Source organism: Acinonyx jubatus, chromosome B1 (assembly GCF_027475565.1).
Source record: "Acinonyx jubatus isolate Ajub_Pintada_27869175 chromosome B1, VMU_Ajub_asm_v1.0, whole genome shotgun sequence".
Classification (NCBI taxonomy): Eukaryota; Metazoa; Chordata; class Mammalia; order Carnivora; family Felidae; genus Acinonyx; species Acinonyx jubatus.
In genome coordinates this window covers 167,207,626-167,221,588 of record NC_069382.1, presented here as the reverse complement: position 1 = coordinate 167,221,588, position 13,963 = coordinate 167,207,626, and the positions used below count along the sequence as shown (strand labels likewise).

The 13,963-nt window shown below is 41.7% G+C and overlaps 1 protein-coding gene across 9 annotated transcripts in view; it reads left to right on the top strand.

Moving 5' to 3' along the window:
• LIMCH1 (LIM and calponin homology domains 1) overlaps nucleotides 1-13,963 on the top strand; it is a 326,534-nt gene that overhangs the window by 151,957 nt on the left and 160,614 nt on the right. The window contains exon 1 of one of the 9 annotated variants that reach the window (XM_053217421.1): nucleotides 9,118-11,538. The exons of the other annotated variants lie outside the window; for them this stretch is intronic. The gene's annotated coding sequence lies outside the window, so the exon portion shown is untranslated. Of the gene's footprint in view, nucleotides 1-9,117; nucleotides 11,539-13,963 lie in introns of those variants that run through there. 9 annotated transcript variants of the gene reach the window in all.

The following is a 13,963-nucleotide window of genomic DNA, read 5'->3' as shown; positions in this document are numbered from 1 at the left end:
TTCCCACATGTCTTGCCCTATGTACTTTTTCATGGGGCTGTTCATTTGTATCATTTAGAATATCTTTATAATAAACTGGTAACTGTGTGCACATATTTCTCTGAGTTCTATGAGCCACTCTAGCAAATTAATCAAGCCCAAGAAGGGGGTCATGGGAACCTCAGATTTACAGCCTGTTGGTCAGAAGCACAGGTAACAACCTGGCTTTGGGATTGGCATCTGAAGTTGGGAGAGGGGCAAGTCTTATGCGACTGAGCCCTTAACCTGTGGGATCTGACACTCTCTCCAAGCAAATAGTGTCAAAATTGAGTGAATTGCTTGATGGTATTGAAAAAACACACAACAGAGTTATCCTTAGTTCAAAAAAGTACTTGTATAAGTATAGTTAATTGCTACCCATTCATTAATGATTCCTGAAACTACAAGTCTGGTCAAACCCTTTTTCTCTCCTCCGATTACCTTCAAAACAACATTGCCAAAAACTAGGGCGGTAGTGGGGGTCTTGGCAAGAAACAAAACTGCCACCCTTCTCCCCTCCATCCCCCATTCTGTTAATGTCCTTCTAGGTTCTCTCTTCAAACCTATGGTCTGCTGCCTTTCCGTACCCATGTTCTTGTCTGTCTCCCTGACTCCAGCTCTTCATAACAGTGACCCAAATCATCACTGCTCACCACTTTTTTTTCTCCTGAACTCTAAACCTCTTGTTCTGTTTACTGGACGGCTCCATCCCAATGTCCTATCAGCACCACAACTTAACGTATTCAAATTAGACTTAATTCAAATTAGACTTAAATGACCACTCCCACTCACCAATTTCCCAATGTCAGTAAAGGCATCATAGACATGCACAGGCCCGGTTCAGCTCTCAAGAGAATTTGGCAACTTTCTCCAATCTGTCCACTTGTCTGAGTCTCCTTGGCCACCAGACAAGGCCTAGAGCAGACCTCATCTCTTGCCTGGATTATTACAGTCAACCCATAGTTCCTCAAATATTATTCACTCTCATGTGCGATGCCTTTGCTCATGATACTTCTTATGAATATAATGCTTTCCCCCTGGATTCTTGACACAATCCCATTTATTTATCAAGACCCACTTCCTTTGTGAATCCTTTAATGTTTATGGTGCATACAATCTTATTATAGAATACAGTTAGCATTTCTTGGTTTAGGAAAAATGACTTAATATATTAGAGAGATCAAAGATAGCTCTGTTTAAATACACTTTGGGGAGTAAGATTTTGAATAACTGTTGTTAACAATTTGAAATAGAAGGTATGTAAATGGTTTAGTATTCATGCTAAGATATTGTAGCTTTAAACAGTTGATTGGCCATAATCAAACTTACCAATATGTATAATGGGTACAAATGATGTAAGGTGTCCTAGTGATGCACTAAGAAGTCACAGCATCACATCGATAGAGTATCTGCCAAATCCAACTCTGAGGGTACAATCAGACAAATCCAATTTGAGGAGACATACTGTGAAAACACCTCCCAAAGCCTGGAAAAATGGTTACAGATGAAAGGTGACTTCGGAGATATGCCAAAGGACATGTGATCCTTGGTTGAGAAGGAGCAACTATGATAGACGTTATTGGGACAATTGGGGCAATTTGAGTGTAGATGGAATATTGGATAACAGTATTCTCTCAGTATTGAACTTCCTGCATGTGACAAGTATATTGTCAAAGATAGTTGTATAATTAGGGGAATGAATTCTCTTGATGGCAGGAGGCGTATCTAGAGATGAAGTGTCACAATGTGTACATTAATCCTCCAAGTGTTCCGCAAAAAGAAGTCAGTGTATGCAGTGTATAATTTTATATATACGTACACTGGACAGAGAGAGACAAAAGAAAGAAGGGAAATGTGGCAAAATGTTGGATCTAGAGAAAGGGTATAGAGTTTTCATGGTACTGTTCGTGCAACTTTTTGGTAGGCTTGAAAATTTGCAGTATAGGGTTGGAGATTAAAAAACATTAATTCTCTTATCTTTTCTTGAGGGACTGGGTGGGGTCTTGAATAAGCAGTAGATTTGAAGATGGCAGAGGCCACCTTGGGTTAGCAGAGATGCAGTCCTTTATGTGGGCATATTCTTCACGTGACATTTTCTTCCTCTTTTATTGGTGACAGGAAAAAGCAGACAGAGCCCCTCAAATGCACCTACAGACTTCTAGGCTGGTTTTGAACTTTGTCAGGGGTTGACAGCTCACTGACCATCTAGTAATCAAGAAGTCCTCAGTAGCGGGGGCTATGGAGATCTAGGAAGCGTGGCAAGAGGGCTTTCCATGCCTGGAACCCATGCCTGTGTGTCTTAATGGCCTGGTGTTGAGAAGAATCCATTAAGATGGCCCAGCTGCTTGACTTGAAGATAAATAGAAAAGTGTGTTTTCACATAGCAATCGCAAATTATAAACACGTGTAGATTTACAAAGCATGAATAGGTATATTTTAGCCCCTGAGTTGAGCTGTGGTTACAAAGAATTCAGGGGTGAAGGTGTTAAAACAAAGTAGTTGAAAATGATTTCCTGGCAAGAATGCAAAGACCCTGGATCCAGGTCTGGGTTTCTTCTATAACGATTGCTGACACATGAAGCCGCGTGGTGACTGCCTGCAGATGTGCATTCTTTTCTAGGTGTTAGTGATACTGTTAGCTCTTGCCAGAGAGAAAGACCTCAAATTTAGGTCTTGGCATACCAAAGACTTGAAAAAACGCTGCCCTGTAATCTGCCAGTTGGTCAGGATTGCACAATCGAGCCACATCCTGAAACTCAATTTAATGGTCATTAGAGATTGTGCTAAATTGTTTCATCCCAGAAACAGACTTTGTGCAAGAGACACAAATGTACGAAATCCTTGCTAACAATAGGAATTTAGGGATCAAGCTTTTTCTTGCCCAGATTTTAATTGTTACAGCCATTGTGTATGTGGGGGGGTGTGTGTGCACGTGTGAAGTATAATTGGAAAGAGATGATACTTGGGGATTCTGCCCCCGGGTGCTGAACCTTTCTAGAGCTGTCATGAAATATTTGCTTGATCTTGCATGTGAATCCATGAGGATGAAAGTGATCTGAGAAAAAGAGAATTTTACAGCTGGAAGGGCATCTTAGAGATAATTGTTTTACAGATGAAGACATGTGGGTCTATAAAGGGGAGCTATTTGCCCAAGATCACACAGAGTAAATGCTGAGATGGATCCAGAGCCCAGGCCACCTCCTCCCTGGTTGTGTTACTCATAAATTCTCCCAGAAAGAGGAGAAAGCAAAGACTTGCTTTTTGATAAAGTTCATCTCTCTTTTTCCTTCTTTCCTTTTGGCTGCTACCTTCAAAATATCTTCCCAAGCTCTATAAAAGGCTTTACTTCATGGAACGGCCCTTTGCCTGATGAATGCTGGAAATTCGACTTTAGCTGGAGTTCAGTAGAATATAGCAGAAATGAAACTGGCCGAATTGTCCTACCACTTAGTTACCTTAGCCCACTCAAAAACTTATTCTTTAGAAAGAGGATGTATTTTTCTTTAATCAAAAGATAATATTTCAAATATACTTAGAGCGGAGCTTCCTGAAATGGATACAAATGTAAAATTTCCATAAACTTTGTGTACTTTAGGAAGCTTTCCGGGGGTTTCTGCTTTATTTTATGAAACTGATACCAGAACGGTTGATATTTCATTTTTCGAGGGAGGTCAGAGCAGGGGAAAAGATGAAAAGGCAGTCGAGATTTCCACATTATGAGAAGATTAAAAATATTATTCAGGACAAAAGGCAAATGCACGGAGCTGTTGAAAACTGAGTAGCAGTTGTGAAAGCCCTTACGCAAACTTAATAATTTAGGAAGATGACAACACCATAAATTTGAGTCCCAGGTGTTTTGGGTGTCTGTCTGCCAAGGACTGGTTTCCTGCAAATTCGACCTGGAGGTTAGCTCTTGTGTGCCTCAGCTCATCCCCAGCAGTGTCTGATATTTTAGGTGTATATTCCACAACTGCCTTTGGAATTTCTCAAGCATTTCCCTTCTCTTCAGCAATCTGTCTTATAGGTGTCCTCAGGAGAAGCTGGTCCAAGTTGTGTTCTCTGCCTCTGTTTCTCCTCCAGTTAAAGTTAATGTTTTAGGCCAGGAGGGAGGCAGAACAGGCACAGAGGGAGGCCAGAGGTGTAAGTGACCAGAATGATCACCGTCATACATTAACTACCTAGCATGTGTCAGGTATGGTGCTAGATCATCCTTAATCTTTACAATTGCCCTGCACTGTAGTTATTGCTGTATCTTTATACGTGTCAGGAAACAAAAGTGCAAAGAAGTAAGTTACCAGCTTTCCGAAAAATAAGAGGCAGAATTGAAATTTGGATCCCAGTTTGCCCAACTCCAGAGACCGTGCCCTTTCTAGCGTGTTGCACTATCTGCTTTAGGCCTTGCGCTGTGTCATTGAACCTCAGCACTCCCGAGCATCCGCTTTTGGAGGTGACAGCCTCTGAGGAGACAGCATATGTTTTTAGAAGACAACTTCTCATCCCTCTCGCTTAAGATTTATTAACTTTACCAAATTGAGACAGTGTCCTATTTTCAATGTAGTATTTCTACTCTTCTATGAAATCGCTCTCCATGTGGCCACACCTCAAGCATCGTAGTCAAAGAAGCACCGGTTCAACAAATGATAAAATAATAGGAGAACATTAGAAATCTTTACTGAATCTTTCAAAAGAATGTCATAGAGTGATTTCATTTATAACATGCAGCAAAACTTTCTAAAACACTCTCTATTTTTCTCTCTTTACACACACACACACACACACACACACACACCCCTCATGCTTGCCAACTCACTTCAAATCTCTCTCCATCTCCAACTACCTAAAATCTTCCAAACTCACACTGTATGAGGTCTTGTCTGTCTTGCTTCTAATCCCTTTCTCTGTCACGAATAACCCTCAGCCTTTTCTAGTGCAAAGCAAGCACTACACTCAGCTCCTTTCAACTCCCCCTTCACACATGGTTCTGATTCTGGGTAACAAAAACTCGGTAAGAAGCAGACAGAGAATTCTCCTTCATGGCCAGGGGAGGAGGAGGGACTTGGAATACTCCCACTCAGGGTATTTTTCCTGCCTCACTCTGCTGTTTGTGGTAGTTGCACGGTATGATGAGGGGTCTCTGGAGGTGGTCTCGCTCTTCTTTAGGGGACAGGTAAAAGCTAGTAAGTGAGTGATGTTCTGTGTGAAGGAGGTATTTTTGCTGAGAAGGAATGAATAGACCATGTGAAGAAGCTCAGCCGAAATTGAATTTAATGACACGCTTTCCGTTATCCTCATCCTTGGCACGGTGAGAGAAACCTGGGTTGTTCCCATACCACACACAGAAGGAGCGCTCAATTTGCTGCTTTTGAGTTCGGTACCAAAGTAGGGAAGGTGGTTAGCGTTTTAGTAGGTTTGGACGTAACAGAACCCAGACTGTAGGAAAAACAACAACAAAACGCACGAGGTCTTAGGTACTCAATCCTGCATTCAGTTGAATGGTAGAGTATGAACCTAAAGGGTGCTTGGTTTATTTGATGCCCCTCCCCCAAGTCAGTGTGGCTCATGCACTGCTAGTTGTAACAGCATCCACAGGTAGCTTCTAAAAGTACAGATTGTCTCACGTCTCTTATCCTCTCAAATAACTTTGTATGGCTGCCCACTGCATTTGGAATATAATCCAAATACCTCAGAAAGACATTTTGGCTTTCTCTGAGCTAAGGGGACATTCGAGGTTTATTCTAGGTTTATTTGCCACTGAATATATGACTCTTATGAACCAGAACGACAGTTCATTGGTGACCTAAATCAAAAGTCTTGGCCACATAGGGAATACAACATGAAAATGTGACCATTGATGAGAACCATTCTCCAGTGAGTTGGACAGAGTGAAAGGTAACTTTGATTACTACTAATGTGATTGGATCCAACCAATAAGTTAGTCTCCTTGCACATCTTTTTTGAGTACTTGGGAAGATTCAATAGAGTTTTTTGTCCTTCCCATTCATCCTGTGTTTATTGTCTACCTTCTGATTTTCTTATTTGGTGGGTGTATTAGTTATCCATTACTGTGTAACAAATGACCCCAAAATTTAGAGGCTTAAAGCAACTTTTATTACCTCATACTTCCTGTGGTCAAGGCTCTGGGCATGGCTTAGCTGGGGCCCTGGTTCAGGGTCTCTCAGGAGGCTGCAATCAAGGAGTTGGCCGATGTCATGTCAAGACTTGATTAGGGAAGGATCTACTTCTAAGCTCATTCATGTGGATACTGGCAGGATTCAGTTCCTTGCAGGATGTTGGCCAAAGCCATCCTCAGTTCCTTTCCATGTAGGCCTGTTCACATAAAATAGCTCACAATGTGGCAGCTTGCTTCCTTAGAGTAAGCAAGCAAGAAGAACCAGAGAGAGAGAGAGAGAGAGAGACCAAACAAGATGGAAGTCACAGTCCTTTATAACATAATCTCAGAAGTGACATTTTATCACTTCTGCCATATTCTATTAATTAAGAAGTCACTAATCCAAGTCACTAATCCAGCCCACACTCAAGAGGAGATTACATAGGACCTGTATACAGGAGGAAGGGTCACTGGGAACTATTCAGAAGCTGCCTGCCACATTGAATGAAATAGTATGTTTATTGAGAAATCAGGGCATAGATTTCTTATTTTCCTGAAAATGCATCTCTTATAGTTACAGGACTTTAAAGATAACACAGTTTTCTTTGGCCCACCTCTCTTGCATGGCATCTAAGATCTGTCTTCCAGCTTTCTTCTGCACACATACACCAAAGAGAGATGGTGCGTTCTCTTTTGCTTTCCAAGTAAAAATCTACTTGTGACTCAAGACATAATTCCTGCCTCTCAGGAGATCACCTTCTGGGAGACAAATACACAAATAAGGTCTAATAAAGGTAGGCTGTGAAATGTTAATGAAATAGAATATTCAAGGAAGAACAAGGAAGAACATTCTATTTGAGATTAAGAACTTAGGAAGTTGTGGGATCTGAACTGGGCTTCCACAAAGAGTGAGGAGCACTGGAGTTGGGGGAAGCACATTCTAGCCTCTGAGGACGGAATGAGAAAGGTTCTGAGACACAAGAGCCTGGGTCTTGTCTGAGAGGGGCTAGTATTTTTGCCTATGGCTGCAGCTGGAGCCTCAGGATCCCTGAGAGAAATCAATGCTGTGGAAAATGGACAAGGAATTGCAAGCTGAGACCAAAAATGCCACCTGGAGGTGTTTGGACAAGTTTTGTATGTGGTAAGAGCCACTGGAAACAAAGCAGTCTTGTGTTCCAGACAACTCTGGTGGCTATGTGGAAAGCAGATTGTGTAAAGAGACCAGCAGCAAAAATCAATCAGGAGACAAGTAGTCCAAATAAGAGATGATGAGGACGTAAATCTTGGTAGAAATGGTGGGAGTGGAGGTGAGGGGACAGGACTTATGTTTCTGTGTTTTTCCTTGAATAGAATATGCCATCAATTATAAGACATATGATTTTTTAAAGTATGACTAATTGAAAAAAACTGCCAATTAAATTATGGCACAGCACTTAGACACCAGCAATGGAAAGATGCGTCTTTATTTCAGAGGTTAAAAAAATGTACTTTGTAGAATTGATGAAATATGATAAATAATCTTAGGAAGATGACATCTACATTTTGGACTTGAACAACTTGGAGGAGAATGATGCCATTAACAGGAATCGTGGGAGCAAGGGATGAGAGGTGGGTTCCAAGAGAAAAGATGAATTCTCTTTTGGACATATTGAGTTGGCTATATCTAAGAGATATTCATTCATGTGCAGATGTCTGGCAGACAACTAGAAATGTTGGTTTGGAACTCAAGGAAAAAGTTAGAAAAAAATTGGATGAGGTTAATGAATGGATTATTTTGAAGTTAAATCCTTATGCTTACATATATATGAAGACAAATTATTTCTTTTTCGGAAGCCACAAGCTTTGAAGCTTTTCCATCCCAAATTATAGTCTTATCTTTGGAGTGTGTGAGCTACATTGGCAGAGAGAGTGGGGAGGAAGGAGAGGTGTTGAAATTAGTTTGAGACTACGGGAGGAGCGCTTAATAATCGTACTTAGATACGAAAATTATGACAGATCGTGACTTAGAAAGATCTTCGTATAGTTGACTGTTCATTGAAGTATAATATCCCACCAATCCCATACCCTCTAGCCTCTTTTATATTCTGTGATCCTTCCCTCTTAATACTAGGTAGGCAGGTTAGTTTGCTAGGCTCCTGTGACAAAGTACCACTGCCTCGGGGACTCAAATAACAGAAATTTACTTTCTCACAGTTCTGGAGGCTGGAAATCTAAGATGTAAGGGTTGGTTCCTTCTGAGGCCTCTCCCCTCAGCTTGCAGACAGCCATCTTCGTGTGGTCTCCTTTCTGTGTGTGTGTGTGTGGGGGGGGGTGCCCTAATCTCTTCTCATAAGGACACCAATTATATTGGATTAGGGCCCACTCTAATGACTGAATTTAGTTCAATTACCTCTTTAAATACCCTTTCTCCAAATACAGTCACATTTCGGAGTTACTGGGGCTTCTGACTTCAACATATAAATGGGGAACGGGAGTACACAATCTAGCCCCTAACAGTGAGTAAGCCAGCTGAGCACTTAAATTCTTATTTGCATATGTTATGAATGCCTAGACTTGCTAGCTAAAATCCTCTATACGCACCACAATTTTTCCAAGCTTGTTTCCATAATTATTTTGTGGCTCTGCCGAGGTGGAAGGTTATATATAGCAGTGCTATAAAACTTTTTTTTTTCTAGTTCCCCCCCCCCCTTCCTGTCCCTGGGGAAAAAAAAATCCAAAACAAAAAAACCCATTCTTTGAAGAAAGAAACCACTTGTTCTCCCTTATCTTTCATTGGACAGCATTTAGTAGTTTGTGACATTACATCAGTTCCTCACTTTTATCCCCCTCAGGAACAGACCTTCAGTTAGGAACTGTGAGGAAAAAATATATAATAGCAGGAAATACATATTTCAGTCTAAGTTTTACTTCTTTTATATATATATATATAGTCATAGTTTACCTCAAGAAGAAATTACTGTAAAGTTTTAGCTTACGCTCCAAACCTGGAGTTGTAGGGATTCTGCTGTTTGACAACAGGAAGAAATTTCACCTAATATCTGCAAGCATTGTATGAAAGGCTGAGACCACGCTAGGTTGAACCAGGACTTCTCTTAAAATATGCCATAATCTGAGATTGTTTTTGTAGGAAGTTTGTCTTGGCAAGAGTTTCAAAAGAACTTGCTAGACACCTCTCTTGTAATTAGCTGGCTTCCTGCTGGAATCTTAAGCCTCCCATCACCTCAGTGGGTGCAAAAATTAGCCTCCTTCTCTGTCATTCTCTTGCCAATATAAAATGTTATATTTCTGAGTCAATTAGTTGGTATTTAATTTATCATTTGTTAGGAATTGTTGATATTTAATCTTATTCATTTTAAAGTTTTGATTTGATTAAATAATTTTCCCCGTTTATTAAAAAAACAAGATGACTGGGGTGCCTCTGTGGCTCAGTCGGCTTAGCGTCCCACTTTGGCTCAGGTCATGATCTCGGGGTTCAGGAGTTCAAGCCCCGCATCGGGCTTTGTGCTGACAGCTCAGGGCCTGGAGCCTACTTCGGATTCTGTGCCTCTCTCTCTCTCTCTTTGCCCCTCCCCACTCACGCTTGCGTGCTCTCTCTCTTAAAAATAAGTAAAAATGTTAAAGAACAAAAAAACAAAAAACAACCAAGATGCCTGACATGATGTTATGACAATGGCACTTCACCCCAGCCATCTTCCTCCCTGAAACCCATTACCCTAGTCTAACCATGAGAGAAATATAAGACAAACCCAAAATGAAGTCCAAAATACCTGACCAGTGCTCCTCTTAACTGTCAAGGCCCTCAAAAACTAGGAAAGTCTGAGAAACAAGAAAGTCCTGAGGAAGTGAAGGAGATAGGATAACTAAAAATAATGTGGTGTCCTGGATGGGATCTTGGAAAAGAAAAAGCGCATTAGGGGAAAAGCTAATGAAATCCAAACAAAACATAGAGTCTGGTTAAGAGTAGTATACCCATGTTCGTTCATTAGCCGTGTCGAACATGCAGCGTAGCAGTTATCAGGTGCAGGGGGTGGGTTATGCTAGAACTCTCTGTACTCTCTCTGCAATTTTCTGTGAATCTGAAAACTGTACTGCAATAAAAAGTTTACTTAAAAAATAGAAGGAAGATAAAGATAGAATAGAGCATAATGCTCTATAAAATAGACAAAGAAACACGGAAGTTATTAATAAATATTGACTGTCAGTCTGCCATGTGATGTATCAATAAATGGCAGGAGGATACCAGTGAGTCTGTTGGCATAGCAATCGGATGAACTTGTACAAATGATGAATTAGTTGTAAACACTGAGTGTTATGGCATTCGAAGATTCCAAACAGTCAATCCACACATGAGCTTTCTGTTCACGTATTTCAGGATCCCCGTTTTGAGAATCTGCACAAAGAAATATTTCATGTCCTTTAGGGAGGTTTAATAAAAAAACAACAGGTGGGAAATGGGTTTTGCAGTAGCACGAACAGTCATAACCGTAAATACTACTACCTCAGAATTATACCAGCAGCGGGTCGTAAACACATTAATCACGCAACAGTGCAGAAATTCCATTCTCAGATGTCATCTCAATTTCAGGCACAAAGATTAAATGCCTACATTTAAATTCAAACCAGTGAGTAGATACGAGGATTCTTTATTTTCGTGGGGATTCATGGAGTGACTTCACCAGTTTCCTCATCTATAAAATGGGGTTGATAAATCTCATCTCACTGTTGTGGGATTAAATGAGATGATATATGTAAAATGCCTACTGTGGTGGACGGCACAGAGTAGGTTTTCAACAAATGGTATCTGCGCTTATTACTTACTATGTTCATGATTGTGACGATGGCTTTAGCATTTCAGAACCAGAAGCTGTTGAGAGAGATATTTTTGAAACACCGTTGTTTTACAAATGAAGAAACAGACTCAGAAGTGACTTGCCTGGGGTCATGCAGCTGCTTTGTTCCGGCATCAGGACTTGAACTCTTGTCCCTCAGGTCCTGTTGGGTGCCTGTTCCAGATCCACATCGACTGATAGTATCTGGTGCCTACTGTGCACCAGCAGCAACAGTCGCATAGTTGTCCTGCAGAACTGCATGTGGGCATCTCTACCTCTTGGGGATTCCGTACCCCTTCCTCAGAGAGAGCAGAATTCTCCGCCTCCCTCCCCAATAGGTGTGGCAATCACGCTCCCTTCCAGTAAGTTCCCCGTTCCCTGCATCAGCACTTTAGGCTGCTGCAGCCTGCTCCTGGGCAGAGCTGGGTTTGCTGTGTTGAGGACAGTTTGGGGAAAGGGAGTGTAAAGGAATGTAGCAGCTGCTGTGTGGGGACTGACTGTTGGAGCACCAACGAGGGATGCCTGCCCGTCTCCCCGGGTGGGCACGCTGGAGTTTAATGCAGAATATGAGGACTTGGGGGGGTAAGTAAAATCCACCAAGTGTACATGTTTATGGGTGTCCATGAGAGAAGGAAGGAAGCTATTTCAATTTTAACACTTGTTTAGAAAAAAGTTCCTTTTTATGCCCTTTTTATGTGGCAAAAATACTGCCACAATTACTTTCCTAGAGAGTTCACCTTGTCCCCTGATATTTCTACTACCTGTTGCTTTTAATTCTTCTTCATTCTCTAAGGAAAGCTTTGTTGGTTGGTTTGTTTTTCTCTTGGGGTATGCCGTGGCACTTAGTTTCATCAAAAGAAAGAAGAGTTTCAAGGATTTTGTGAATTAAAAGCAATTCTGTTGCATCTGAAAGCTTTATTCCGGCAGCCTGGGCCTCAACAGCGTGTGGCGTCATGGGGAAAACATGGCTGCATACGTCTGAGGTGCGCTTTCACCTGAGCCCTGTCTCACGTTCTGTTCCTGTCTCCACTGACCCCTTGCTTTCTAAAAATTTCCATTTCTGAAGAGGAGGAGGGAAAGAACGGAGAAAATCGGGGAGAGAGTCTGAAGGGACGCTGAGTCTGGGTTCAAGGGCTGCTTCTCCCAACCTAGCCCTCCTAGAACCTTGTCCTTCAAAGTCAGTATTTATCGCAGGCTGGGGAAGGCATGGAGGTTATTTCTGGGCAATTCTCTAATAAAATCCTGTCAGACCTGTCTGAATGCTAACGGCTTCATGGCACTGGTTATCTAGAGGAAGGAAATTTTCCTTAGTCAAATTTATGAGGCCGGGTTGAAAACCAAGCTGAAACAGAGCCTAGCGAATCCCCATGGCAAAATGATTCATCTTCGTAGAGTCGGAAAATCTATTTTTATCACCTTTATTCAGCCAGCTCCTCATTTTTATTCCCTCACTGAACGGCTGCTATTTCCTTCATGGTGCTGAATAAACCAAACGTCTCGGGAGTCTGAAATTTCCCTTCGGGTTGTTCCCAGCCTGGCTGATTCAGCAGCCCCCGGGAGAAGGGGACTGTTCTGCACCGCATGGGTGGGTCCTGCGCAATGTGAAGGTCAGACCGAACAGAGGCTGCACGCGTCAGCAGCCAGCCTTTTATTCAGAGATTCTGCCTGGGATACCTGCCACTCTGCCTCCTGCCTTTTGTGTTCGGTGTGTACGGGGTCCCCCTTCTAGCCTAGAAGACCTTTCTTTCCAAGGGTGGGAAGAAGGCGCAAGAATACACGGCTCTCTGTCTGGCCTGCCTTTTTGGCTATTAAGCAGAGCACGGAAAGGTTGCCAACACACCTCTTCAATCAGTAGAGCAGAAAGGGACTTCCAGACACCATTTTATTCATATCTTTATTTCCCTTCAATGTCTGTGCCATTCGAGGCTGCTGCAGATTGCCAATGGCTCTTGCTAGAATTCCATATCATGCTGACAGGAGTCATGACTTTTCTATAAGGAATTTTAGAAGATTAAGACAAGGAAAAAGAATGGTTCTTACTGAATTTCCTACTCTAACAGATTGTGCATGCTTACTGTTTGAGAGATATGATAAGTGGCAATGAGGCTAGCAACGAGAATGTTGACTCTGACATAGAAACAGCGTTCATGGCTGTTGGGGGTATTTTCAGCATCCGGTATATAGTAGGCACTCAATAAATGTTTTATTGGACGGATGGCCAGGATATAATTCTTCACAGCCGTCGGCTAGTTTTCTTAACAGCTATATTTCAGGAGGCATCGTAGTGTGGTGATGAAGAGCTGGTGGTGATTCTGGAATCAGATGGCCTAAATTCAAATCCTGGATTTGTAATTTAGCTGTGTGCTCATTGGCAGGTTACTGAATCATTTGAGGCCTCTGTTTCCTTATCTGTAAAATGGGAATAATATAGTAACTGCCTTATATGGTTTTCATGAAGATTAAATAAGTTAATACAGGTAAAGAGCCTAGATTTTTCCCCCCTGTGTTGTGGTTCCAGATATGAAGAAGAAGAAAAGTAGGAGGAAAAGGGGGAGGGCGGGGGGAGGAAGAGGATTGGTTATTGGGATGAATTTGGGAACTTTTGAGATTTTGACCCTGTCTTTTGAGTTTAGTAATTCCCTTAAACCATGATTTCAGTGATTTATAAACCCGCCTTTGTTTAGTACAGAGAATAACTTGAGAATAGAAGAATAAAGTAGAATTTAAGGGAGAAAAAAAGATTACTTGTAATCTCTCAACAAATAGTTATTGAGCTCCTACTCGATGCCAGGTACTAAACTAAACATTGGGTATTCAGTGTTGAAACAAACACAGTCACAGATGCTGCGGTCTAGACTCTATTGGGCACTAAGAATTCATTGGCTCCGTGCATACAGCTGCAATATTCCTTTTTCTCTATTAAAAAGGTATGTTGACCTAAAAGAATGATGCTTTCAAGCTTAGCGCCCAACAACGAGTGAGGGGTAAGGAAGTGGGGAGACGTGTG